This window comes from Ictidomys tridecemlineatus, chromosome 10 (genome assembly GCF_052094955.1).
Source record: "Ictidomys tridecemlineatus isolate mIctTri1 chromosome 10, mIctTri1.hap1, whole genome shotgun sequence".
In the NCBI taxonomy this organism is placed as follows: domain Eukaryota; kingdom Metazoa; phylum Chordata; class Mammalia; order Rodentia; family Sciuridae; genus Ictidomys; species Ictidomys tridecemlineatus.
The window spans coordinates 25,968,144-25,981,138 of NC_135486.1; the positions used below are offsets into that span (position 1 = coordinate 25,968,144).

The 12,995-nt window shown below is 38.5% G+C and overlaps 1 pseudogene; it reads left to right on the forward strand.

Moving 5' to 3' along the window:
* Positions 1 to 10,371: 10,371 nt before the first annotated feature.
* On the forward strand, positions 10,372 to 12,138 carry LOC144367155 (primary cilium assembly protein FAM149B1 pseudogene; annotated as a pseudogene).
* Positions 12,139 to 12,995: the final 857 nt, after the last annotated feature.

The following is a 12,995-nucleotide window of genomic DNA, read 5'->3' on the forward strand; positions in this document are numbered from 1 at the left end:
TTTTGTCACCTGGAAAAGTGGATGATGTCTTACACTTTCTATAAACTTCTCTTCAACTGCAAGCTAACAGTATAATTGAGTGAGGGATTGATTTTTATTCCTAATGAGAAAAATGACATCATGTCATGAAACCAAAGAAGGTAGCTGCTGAGGGCCATTGCCAAGTAGGAATGACGCATCGAAATCCTTCCCAGCCTACCCCATGTTAAATGGACTTGCCTTGGAAATTTGCTGTGACCCTGCATGTGTGTTTGAGAAAGGTGACCCTGCTCAATGACCAGGGCGGATCCAGGATTAGGGTGTATCCTGCAGGTTTGAGGAAGTATCCCGGTCCTTGGGTTTAGGGTGTTCCTGGTTTAAGACAATAGGGGTTTTAGGGAAGTTGGAGGTTGAAGATTATTGCTGCTGGGATTAGGGTGTTCCTGCTGCTTGTTCCTGCTGCTTGAGTTCTTGTGAGATTCAAATGGGATTTGGAAAAAGCCTCATGGAGTAGGTAAATTGGGAGAGACTGGGGATTTCCCCTGAGCGTGTGTGGAGGCTGGTGTGAGATTGGGAATAAAGAATTGCTGTTTGAACATACAAAGCTGTGTGGTGGCTCGTGATCTTGTGCCAAGCCGAGACATTGGCATTTGGCAAGTAGCTCCACATTATAACCACTGCTGAAGAAATTGTACATACAATTTTCACAAGTCATATAAAAATGTGCATATTCGAGTCATTGAAGCCAAACAGAATCAAACAGCTAAGTTAAAAAAATCCTTATTATCAGTGTTTAAACATCATAAAGTAAAAATGCCATATCTGATATAATTTTATAACATTTTGAAAATCAGGCCTTAGGTGGATAGTGTATGTGTCTGAACAATTTTTGTTTGTGTTGTTTTTATTCTGCTTAGTTTTTGCTGGCTTTTTGACTATTTATTTATATTTTTATTTTTTGGCCTACAGCATTCGCAGGAAAATGGGAGGGATAATATTTTCACAACCAGTGCAATAAGCCATGTAATGTGTCACTTACTGGAATCTCTAATGTCTTTGGAAACCTGGTCAGTAATTTTCCAGGAAAACAGAACCAAAAATAAGCAGGCTATTAGCTAAGGGCAAAAAAACTACATGCTGAATTCAACAAGCAGTTACCTTGATTTGACTCTTTTACCTGAAAAAAAAATTCACTGAATATTTTTCTTAAATTGATCTCATCTAAGTAGGAGATTTTGAAGATGACTTGTATATAAAGTATGTTTTCAACAAGTCTTTCCTGTTTAATGTTTTGCCTTTGATACAGGTCTCAGTAAATAGAATGCTGGTTTTGTTATTAATTTACAATGTCTGTGAATTATCTGGGAATCATATAAAAGTAACACAGAAAAACAAATTTCCCATATTATTTCAAATACTTTATGCTTACACAGGAATTTACCCCATTAATATATAAATTTCATAAACTAATAAGACATTGTTCCAATTTTGAATATTAAGATTATTTCCAGCTTTATACTATCATAAGTGAATGATAAATAGGAAACACGGAGTTGTATTCTGAGTTTCAGAATACAACCTTTAGGTAAACTGTCAAAAGTTGATTTACTTACTAAAGTAAGACTAATTGGACTTGGTAGCACCATTTACTTTAGACTGATTATTATCAATTTGAAAGCTATGATATAAATGGTTATATTGCCTAATAAAATGATAGTTCTATCTTTTCTCTAGTCTCTGAATGGACCTGCCTAAGATGAGCATCAAATTCTTACTTAATACTTATTTATAAATACATGTTTTCTTTTTCTACTAACATTGTGAAGAGTTTCCAGGTTGGAAGATTTTGCTTTTCTTGTATTTACTCAATGATGTAAATGAGGGAGAGACAGGCTTAGTTTTATGTACTATAGTTATCTTTCTTTTTAGTGATCTAAGAATAGATTGTATATTTCAAAATGAGTAAAAAGGTTGATTTTAAATATTCTCACAAAGAATAAGTATATGAGGTGCTTCATTAGTTTGACCTTAAACCACATCAAAATACCACATTTTACCCCATAAATATGTACAATTATTATTTGTCTATTAAAAATAGAAAAAAAGTGTTGAGATCTAGAGGGAAAATGATCCCTCTGGCTGTAAAAGAGAAAATGGATTCTAGAAATGGAATAGTTGTTTCTCCTGACTAATGAAGAGTTCAGGTGAGAAATGACAGGTGCTTAGAATAAGGCTGGTGTGGTAGGAAGAGATGTGCATATGTTCAAAACTTCATGTGTAGGGTCAGGAGGATCTGGGATGAGCTAGATAATGGGAAGACAGGCATTATGATAACTACTGAGTTACTGGATAATAGAGTAGATAAAGTCATAATAGACACAGAAGGAGCAGGGGTTAGAGAAGACTGTGTGCTGGATTGGGAAATTTCAAGAATGGATTAGAAATGACTGGAAAAATATTAAAAATGATAAAGTGGTCATTAGATCATTTATTTTATATTTTATTTTGGTTACTGAAACAGCATTCTAATTCCCAGTTCCCTCTCTCAATTATAAATTGCCACCCAAACAGCTCTATTCTAAATTGATACCTCAAAACATACAAAACTGAGTGCCCAATTAAAAAGTATCTTCTTGGGCTGGGATTGTGGCTCAGTGGTAGAGTGCTTATCCAGAATGTGTGAGGCCCTGGGTTCAATCTAAAATTAGAACACAGAAGGCATTGCTTCTAGCAGAAAGAAACACAACAAAATACCCTGAAACTTACTCCTTTTCAACTGGGTTAAATATCCCTTCGATGTTCTCTCTCAATATCCAGTACTAATCTCCATATGCATTTACCACAAATTAAAGTGCCTTCTTTATGTTACATAATAGACTTTTTTTCCTTTCCCACTGCAGGTTCTACCATAAGCAAAACAAATATTTAAGTGTTACTTGAATGTGCCAAATGCCAATGTCTCGGCTGGGCACAGAATCACGAGCCACCACACACCTTGTAGATTCAAACAGCAATTCTTTATTCCGAACTCACACTGCCTCCATACAGGTCCAGGGGCAATCCCAATCTCCTGCACAATTCAAGTCCTAAATACTTTCTCTCCAAGAGAACTCAGCGCGAACTCAGGCAGCAGGCACACCCTACTCCCAGCAGGAATAATCTTCAACCACCAACTTCCCTAAAACTCCTATTGTCATGCCCTAAACACAAGGACAGGGATACTTCCTGCAAGATACACCCTAATCCTGGATCCACCCTGGTGATTGAGCAGGGTCACCTTTCTCAAACACACAGCAAGGTCACATCAAATTTCCAAGGCAAGTCCATTTAACATGGGGTACACTGGCAAGGATTTTGATGCCTCATTCCTACTTGGTAATGGCCCTCAGCATCTCCCCCCTTCTGATTAATTAAACAACAAGCAATGTGGCTTAGGACTGTGCCTGGTAGGTTGTCCAATTCAACATGTGGTTCTTACCTGTCATGGGAGAACTGACCTTTAGACGTCAGTTTCCTGTCTTAGGTTGAATCCACTGCAACCAGATCAACCTGTCACTGACTACCGGTCCAGCATTCAGCCATGCTTGTGGATAGGCCTAAGCACCAGTGGGGGGGGGGTGAGGTTCTTGCCTCACCTCTGTTGGCCCCCAAATTTAACCTTGGTGCCAGTGGGGGGGTGAGGTTCTTGCTTCACCTCTGTTGGCCCCCAAATTTAACCTTGGTGCCAGTGGGGGGGTGAGGTTCTTGCCTCACCTCTGTTGGCCCCCAAATTTTAGACCATCACTAGTAGAAGGGAGGAAGATACAGAAATGCCAGGACACCAAGCCAATTGATGGCTCCTTTGGAAAAATTGCTTCACTGGTGACACCATCAGCAAAGATGCCAGCATTACCACAATTAACATGGGGTGCGCTGGCAAGGAAATTGCATCACTGGTGACACCATCAGCAAAAATATGCCAGCAGTACCACAATTTGCTGCACCAGACGATAGTTCACCATGCATGCAACTGATATATAGTCCAGGCAAGTTCTGCAGGCAGTTCAAAGGGGAAGAGTCTATCAATATGTCCATTTCCTCCCAAAGTAAATCAAGTCCTTGAGTGAGCATTACTTGTTTAGTTATATTCATTGATGCATCAGTTTATACAGTTTACTATGGTAGCTATCATAGAAGCTGTAGTTTGGTTTTCTTAGTCTTCACCAGCACTGGGATGGAGATGGGAATTCTGGCAATGATGTTAAAGAGACATTATTCTGAACAGAATTATTAAATATAAAGAAAAGGAAAAGTGAAAGTAAACAAACAGATCTGTTAATCACCTTTAAAAACAATAGTAAGCAAACAGATCTGTTAACCACCTTTGAAAACAATCATTAACAGCTGTTTACCTAATTTAAATTAATAAGCAAACAGATCTGTTGACCACCTTTGAAAACAATCATTAACAGCTGTTTACCTAATTTAAATTAAACCACATAAATCACGTGAATAAAAAAAAAAAGAAAATTCGGATCCATTTTTTCATGAGCGCTCCTCATATAAAAATATGGACATACACACATACTGACATGCAACACAAAACAGTGCACACATAACATACAACACATAAGACAATAATAACAGCCTTGTAGCTTTACCTATGTAAAATCTCCATTGCAATGTTTAAAAACTCCACAGTCAAAAAATAAAACACAGTCAAAAAACAAAACTGATCAGAAAAACATTAACCTAGGTTTGTATGAGCTCAAAAAATAAAATAGAACTTTATGATGTGGGAAAATACAATAATAAAATAGATATTGAAAAAAAGCACCGTGGTTAATCACTGTCGCAGATGTAAGAATAGCCAAGCTGCAGCTCTGAATATCAGCTGTTATGGATTTGAGTCAAATTATCTTCTTTTTCTGTAGAAATTGCTTTGGTTAACCTCTCTGGAATCCAAATCAGCTGCTGTTCTCCCTGTGGGAACACACAAACGGAACCGACTCCAGACAATAACTGGGTCGGGACCTTTCCATTGTCCTGTTAGAATATCTTTCCAAAGTACCTTAGGCTTATGTACATTTTTCGGATACATATGTCTTTCCGCAGGACTAAGTCCTGATGAATCCAAATTTAGAAAGTTTAGAGTAAAAAGGGTTATTTTAAGTTTATCTTTGGGGGATATATACCCCTTTCCAATTTCCTCTTTTTGCTTTAATAAGTACATTTTAATAGTTTGATGAGCTCCTTCAACCATGCCTTGTCCCTGTGGATTGTATGGGATTCCTGTTATATGAGTAATACCAAATGATGAGCAAAATTGTTTAAAAGATTTAGAAGTGTAACCAGGACCATTATCAGTTTTTAACTGTTTAGGAACACCCACAGTGGCAAAATTTTGTAAGCAATGAGCTATAACATCTTTAGTTTTTTCTCCGGCATGAAGTGGGCCCATCAAAAATCTGGAAGAAGTATCAACTGTAACTTGTAAATATTTTAATTTTACAAATTCTGGCAAGTGTGTGATGTCCATCTGCCAAATATGGCTAGGTATCAGTCCTCTAGGATTGACTCCAAGATTAACTTGTGGTAAAAAGGTCACACAATTTTGACATTGTTTTATTATATGCCTGGCTTGTTCCTTAGTTATTTTAAAATGCTTTTGTAAAGTATTAGCATTAACATGAAACCTTTTATGAAAATTTGTAGCTTCTTCTACAGTAGAAAAAATATGCATATCATGTGTAGTTTTATCTGCTAAATCATTGCCCAAACTAAGGGCTACAGGCAATCCTGTATGTGCCCTGATATGTCCTATAAAGAATGGATCTTTTCTATCCCAGATTAGACTTTGTATAGAGGAAAACAAAGAGAAAACAGTAGAGGAAGGGGAAATCCTACCAGCATCTTCAAGGGATATTATAGCATTAACTATATACTGACTATCAGAAAATAAATAAAATACAGAATCTCTGAACATCACAAAAGCTTGTAAAACTGCATTAAGCTCTACCTTTTGAGCTGATTGTTTGGGTACTAAAAATGTAAAAGTTTGATCAGGGGTAACTACTGCAGCTGTACCATTATTAGACCCATCAGTGAATATATTTGGAGCATTCACGATAGGTGTTTTTCTTGTCATTTTTGGAAAAATTACAGGATGTGATAACCAAAAAGACAATAAAGGATTAGATGGTATGTGGTTATCAAATGAAACATTAGATTTGCACATGATTATTGCCCAAGTATTTAACTCATTAGCTAACTCATCAATTTGATTCATAGTATATGGAGTAATAATTTTATTGGGAGAAATTCCAAACACTCCCTTTGCTGCTTTTATTCCTTTGAGTATTAATTGTCCTTCAGCCTCAGAATACCTAGTAAGAATAGTGTTAGGAGAATAAGATAAATGTATCCACAATAATGGACCTTCTTGCCAAAATACTCCTGTAGGAATATTTTTTGTTGGTAGTACAATAAATAATAAAGGCAAACTTATATCAATTCTATGCAAATGCATATTTTTCATATATGTTTCAATGACTTTTAATGCCTTTCTTGCTTCAGGCATTAACATTCGGGGTGAATTTGGATCTGATGGGCCTTTTAGGGTATCAAATAAAGGTCCCAACTCTCCTGTTGGTATACCTAGATAAGGCCTTATCCAATTTATGTCTCCTAATAACTTTTGAAAGTCATTAAGTGATTTGAGTTGATCTACTCGTATTTGAATTTTTGGTGGACGGACCATGGTTGAGGATAATAGAACTCCTAAATAATTAATTGGAAAATTTAATTGTACCTTGTCTATTCCTATCTCTAGATTATAATTTTTTAACAAGTTTGTAAGTGTGGCATAACATTCCAGCAATGTGTTTTTATCTTTATGTGCTAATAATACATCATCCATATAATGAAATATTTTTAGTTCAGGATTTTGATTTCTAAGTGGCTGGATTGCTTTATTAACATATATTTGACACATAGTTGGACTGTTAGCCATTCCTTGAGGGAGGACTTTCCATTCATATCTCTGATCGGGACCTTCATGATTCAGTGCAGGGATAGTAAATGCAAAACGTGGACTATCCTCGGGATGAATTGGAATCGAAAAAAAAAAAGCAATCTTTAATGTCTATAGCTAAAACATGCCACGTTTTTTGTAAAGCAGACAATTGAGGAATCCCTGATTGAGCAGGTCCCATAATAACCATCTCATTATTAATGGCTCTTAAATCTTGCAATAATCTCCATTTACCCGATTTCTTTTTGATGACAAAAATGGGAGTATTATGGGGAGATACGGAAGGTTGTAAATGTCCTTCGGCTAATTGTTGTTTGACCAGATCATGGGCTACTTTTATCTTTTCTTTAGTCAGGGGCCACTGAGGAACCCATACTGGTCTTTCTGATTTCCAAGTAATTTTGATTGTCTCAGTGGCCCTTTCTGAAAATCCAACCCATGTCTGTCTGTTCCTTGATCTATTTGAATTGGTGCTGCTATACCTTGTTTTCCTAATCTTTTTTCTTTTCTGATACCTTGTCTAGCCCTAGTAGTGGGTGCATTAGGATTGATGTTATTTGTTAACATCAAACCTAGTTGATCTAGGACATCTTGTCCCCATAAATTAATAGGAAGGTGATCCAAAACATATGGCTGTATAGTTCCTTCACATCCTTCAGGATCCTTCCAATCTAATACCATAGCACTTCTATGGGGATTAGTTGCCACTCCTAGGCCTTGAAGTGCTTGAGTGGCTTGTTGTAATGGCCAATGTTTTGGCCATTCTTGAAGAGATATGATGCTAAGGTCAGCACCTGTGTCCAGCAGTCCATTAAACTCATGACCCTGAATATTTAGTTTTAGCATTGGGCGAGAATCTAAATTTAAAGACAACATAGCCCAATCTACACCTATGGAGCCTAATTCCCTGGAACCTCTTTCTACATTACGACTGGGGAACTTATTATGTAGGCTGGGTATTATTAACAACTGTGCTATTCTATCTCCAGGTGAAATTACTGATATACCTCCTGGAGAACTAGCTATAATTTTTATTTCACCTACATAATCTGGATCAATTACCCCAGGACTTATCATAAGTCCTTTTAATGTAGATGAACTATGTCCCAATAATAAGCCTACTGTTCCTTGGGGAAGAGGTCCTTTTACTCCTGTAGGAATGATTTGAACTCCCATCTCTGGAGTTAATACTGCTCTGGCAGAGGGGCAGATGTCCAACCCTGCGCTCCCTCGGGTTTGTCTGATGAGGGATTTAATGAACAATGTGTCCTGGGCACCACCCTGTTGGTGTTGCTGGGTTCCTCCACTGCCCCGTATATTTGTGGTTGTGGGCCCCGGAGCATTGGGCCCCCCAGTCCATTTTTTGGCAATGAAGCCTGATGCCTTTCTCCATGATATCGTGGGTAAATACCTGATCCTTGTCCATTTTTTTGATAAGGGAGTACCTTCTATGGTGGTTTGAGAACAGAATTCATTAGCCCAATGTCTCCCTCTACGGCATCGTGGGCAAATACCTGGTATTCTATTCCTTTGATTTTTAGTTTTGTTAAAACCTCCTCTTATGGGGCAACTCCTTTGAAAATGTCCTGTTTGTTCACAATTATAGCATGTTTCTGGCCTGGCATCTAAAGCATGTTGTACTGCAGCTGCCAAGACTTGCCCTTGTTCATTAACATCTCTACATAATTTAATAAATTGTTTAAATCTTCATGTCTCCATGGTCTAATAACCTCTCTGCAGCAATGATTTGCTTTGTCATAAGCCAGTTGTTTTATTAATGGCATTGCTTGTTCTGTGTCACCAAAAATTTTGGCAGCATTTTGAATAAGCGTATCTACAAAGTCAGCGTAAGGTTCATTAGGTCTCTGTATTACCTTAGATAGCTGACCTTGTAAATCTCCATGTCCTTGTAAAGTCTTCCATGCCCTAACTGCGTCTGCAGCAATCTGTGCATATACAGCAGGATCATATTCAATTTGTTGCCGCTGACCCTCATAAGGTCCCTTTCCTAACAACATATCTAGATTTCTTTGAGGGTAACCGGCTGCTGCATTTCGCTTAGCTGTCTCCATGCAAAATTCCTCATTGGCAACCTTCCATAACAAATATTGTCCTCCATTTAGCACAGATTTACACATGCTAGCCCAATCTGCTGGCGTCATGTCCAAGTTAGTAATGGACTCGACCATACATAATGTAAAGGGTGCTTGAGGACCATAGGTTGTTACAGCCTCCTTTAACTGCTTCACTGTTTTAAATTCTAAAGCACGGTGAATTTGCTGCCCCCCTACCTGTTCAAATACAGGGCATGCTAATCTTTGAGGTCCTGTCTCAGGATCCCACTTATCAACTACGGGGTTTGAGGGCCATTCAGCTGTCTCCATTGGTGGGGCTGTTGGTTGAATTACACCCTCTGGTAATAAAACGGAGTTAGTAACAGCCTCTTCTTGTGGCCTTTTTCCTAATAACCCCTTTTCCTTTAAATTTTCTTCCTTTCTCTGACTAGCTCGAGAGACCTTCTCTTTTGCTTGATCTAAAATGTCTTTCTCCATGGTCTGAATCTATAACAATTTACTTAACACCTTTTCGGTTTCTTTTTTACTAATTTCTAATCTTCTATAAAGATAACACAACCCAATAAGATAACACAAAACAAAACCACAACTGAATGAAACAAAAACTGAATAAAAATTCACTGTATCAATTTTCTCTTTCTCGGGGCTAACAAACTTCAAACCTTGAGCCAACCATTTTTCCCAGTTTGCCTGAGAAATTTCTAGGGATAGGCAGCTTGAAACAAAAATGAAATAAATCAAAACAAGAACACATTGTTTTTTGAAATGTTCACCCATTCTCTCGCCTTCCCTCAGGGGTGAGCGATTTTACTCACCTCCAAGTTTCAGATGTTCCCGTGTACGGACTACCAAAATGCCAAATGCCAATGTCTCGGCTGGGCACAGAATCACGAGCCACCACACACCTTGTAGATTCAAACAGCAGTTCTTTATTCCAAACTCACACTGCCTCCACACAGGTCCAGGGGCAATCCCAATCTCCCGCACAATTCAAGTCCTAAATATTTTCTCTCCAAGAGAACTCAGCAGGAACTCAGGCAGCAGGCACGCCCTACTCCCAGCAGGAATAATCTTCAACCTCCAACTTCCCTAAAACTCCTATTGTCACACCCTAAATCCAAGGACGGGGATACTTCCTACAAGATACACCCTAATCCTGGATCCACCCTGGTGATTGAGCAGGGTCACCTTTCTCAAACACACAAGCAAGGTCGCATCAAATTTCCAAGGCAAGTCCATTTAACATGGGGTACACTGGCAAGGATTTCGATGCTTCATTCCTACTTGGTAATGGCCCTCAGCAGAATGCATTCTAGAAAACACCATACTTGGAAGGCAGTGCTGCAGACCTTGGAGCTGAAAGAATAACAAAACATGCTCCTAATCATCATCCCCTTCCAGAGCAACTGGATGAAATTTCCTCTACTAATGATGGCCATGAAAAAGACACAAGTTCCCAAAGTGAGTCTGACTTCACTCAAGAATCACCTTTAACATCAGGCAACACTTGGAATTGAGGATCTGCTTTTCCAAGTTATAGTGGCACAAGGATCTCTACAGAAGGCAGCTCAGACTTCTCCTGGGGATATGGTGAACTTGATAAAAATGCCACTGAAAAAGTCCAGGCCATGTTCACAGCCATTGATGAGCTCTTATATGAGCAAAAGTCAAGTGTGCATACCAAGAGTCTACAAGAAGAGTGCCAAGAGTGGACATCTAGCTTTCCTCACCTCAGGATTCTGGGTAAACAGATAATTACTCCAAGTGAAGGTTATCCTAGATCCCCACCTGCTATTTCAGCTTCACATGAAGCAGCCTTGTCTCAAGAAAGAGATTCAGCAATATTCCCTGGTTTGTGTGCTGTGGAAAGAGAAGAAGACTGTATAATCTGCTCAGAAGGAATAGTTGAGGAATACCTAGCTTTCGACCATACAGATATGGAAGAGGGATTTCATGAAAATAAATCAGAAGCAGCTACAAAGGAACAGAAATTAGGGTACCCTCCCATTGCTCCATTTTACTGCATGAAAGAGGACATTCTTGATCATGTGTTTGACAACGTGTGGAGCAAAATCGTGAACTCTTTGCGGCCATTGACACGTAGATACTGGGAGGGATTTGCTTCTGATGATGAGAGTAATGTTGCAGTCACCAGACCAGACTCAGAAAGTCTCTCTGTGCTGAGTGAACCACATGCTTTGGTGTTACCTCCAGTGCCACAGTCCAAGGTGCTGTCTGTCACCTCGAATCTGATGAGTCTCGTTCAAGCAAGTGGTCATCAGCCAAATGCAAATGATCTCTTGATTCATGGGATGCCTCTACAGCCAAGAAATCTCTACCCAATTGACAAGCTCCTAGATCTTGATGACAAGCTACTTATGAGGCCTGGGTCCAGTACCATCTTTTCAACCTGAAATTGGCCAACTCGCGCCTTGGAGCTTAGTACATCATGTCTGTCATATAAAGTGCAGTCTGCCAGGAGACGTAATCCCCCACCACATACACTTCATCCAATCAGCACAAGCCACTCACGCACCAGAACACTAAGACCTGTGGAAGAAATCCTCAGAGGATTACAAGTGGTGGACTCGCTCTCCTCTGGCTCACCAATACCCCTGAATCGAAATAATCTGCTGTCACCTATTGGCACAAGTGCAGTGGAGCACCTGAGCCCTGTGGGGCCACAAAGGCAAATGAAACCCCATGGTGATTCCACTGCCCGAAGTGCAGTGGTGGATGAGCCTAACCATCAGCAGCCTCAAGATAGGCTCCTTTTATCTAACTTCTTCTCCAGGCCCAATACAACTCTGTCATTTATGCCAGAAACACAGTATCAGCCTTCACATGCACTTGAGTACCCTCATCAAGCCCGACCCAGTAGGGGATCTGCAGGTCCTCATTTGCATGCCTCTACAAAAATCTCAAAGCAGGGGTGGCCAATCTCTAAAACCAGGCAGGGACCAGAAGGCAAATGAGAAGAACCTATCAGGCTGCAGCAAACATGTGGGAAGACTTCAAGAATCAGTGTTCGACCATCAGATGATGGAGAGCGTGTATACAAGACCAACTAGAATCCATCCATTAAGTGTTACTTGAATGCATTCTAGAAAACACCATACTTGGAAAAGAGATAAAGCTCACAGCTCTGGGCTCAAAGGACTCATAGTCTGCATAGTCAAATCTATTAATATATTTGTCTTTTATGGTAATATTCTATCCCTTTAAAGAAATAGTATTCCAAGATAAGGGATGTGTGAGTTAAAGAGGTAGTAAGAGACTACTATTTCAATTTTACTCATGAAAAGTTTTTTTCCCTTTTTTGATATCCTAAACATTCATATATATTTCTCCAACTTTTTCTATGACTTTTATTTCATAGATAGCTTTCTATTATATTGAAAAATGTATGAGTTGATTGATTTGATAGTCAGTTATATCCATAAACTTATTTCTCTGCACGTTAATTGATTACTTCTTATGAGATTAACTTTTATATCAATTCAGTCACTTCAGAATTGTATACTGTTTCTTTTATGTCTCTATTTTGATACTTTAGAACATATGGTCTATCTAAAATATGCATTAATATTTGTTAATGTTCTGTTTTTCAAAATGACCTCTTAAATTCTCAAAATTCATTTTTCAGATTATTTAGATAGTGATGTGTTGATTTTTCAATAAAAGTATTTTATTAGACTTGTAATAAGGCTATTAATTCATCTGATATTTGGTCAAAACTGAAATAAAGCTAAACCTTCCATTTTTTGTCTATTTTATATATTTCAATTAAATTTTATAGATTTCTTCAGGACCATTTGGAACAATTTACTGCTAAGCCAATTTATGGCAAATGAAGGCTGAAGGCATTCAGACTTCTAGAGGGACCTTAGAAAGCCCCTGAATTTGTCTTTTTTTATGAAGTTAATTCA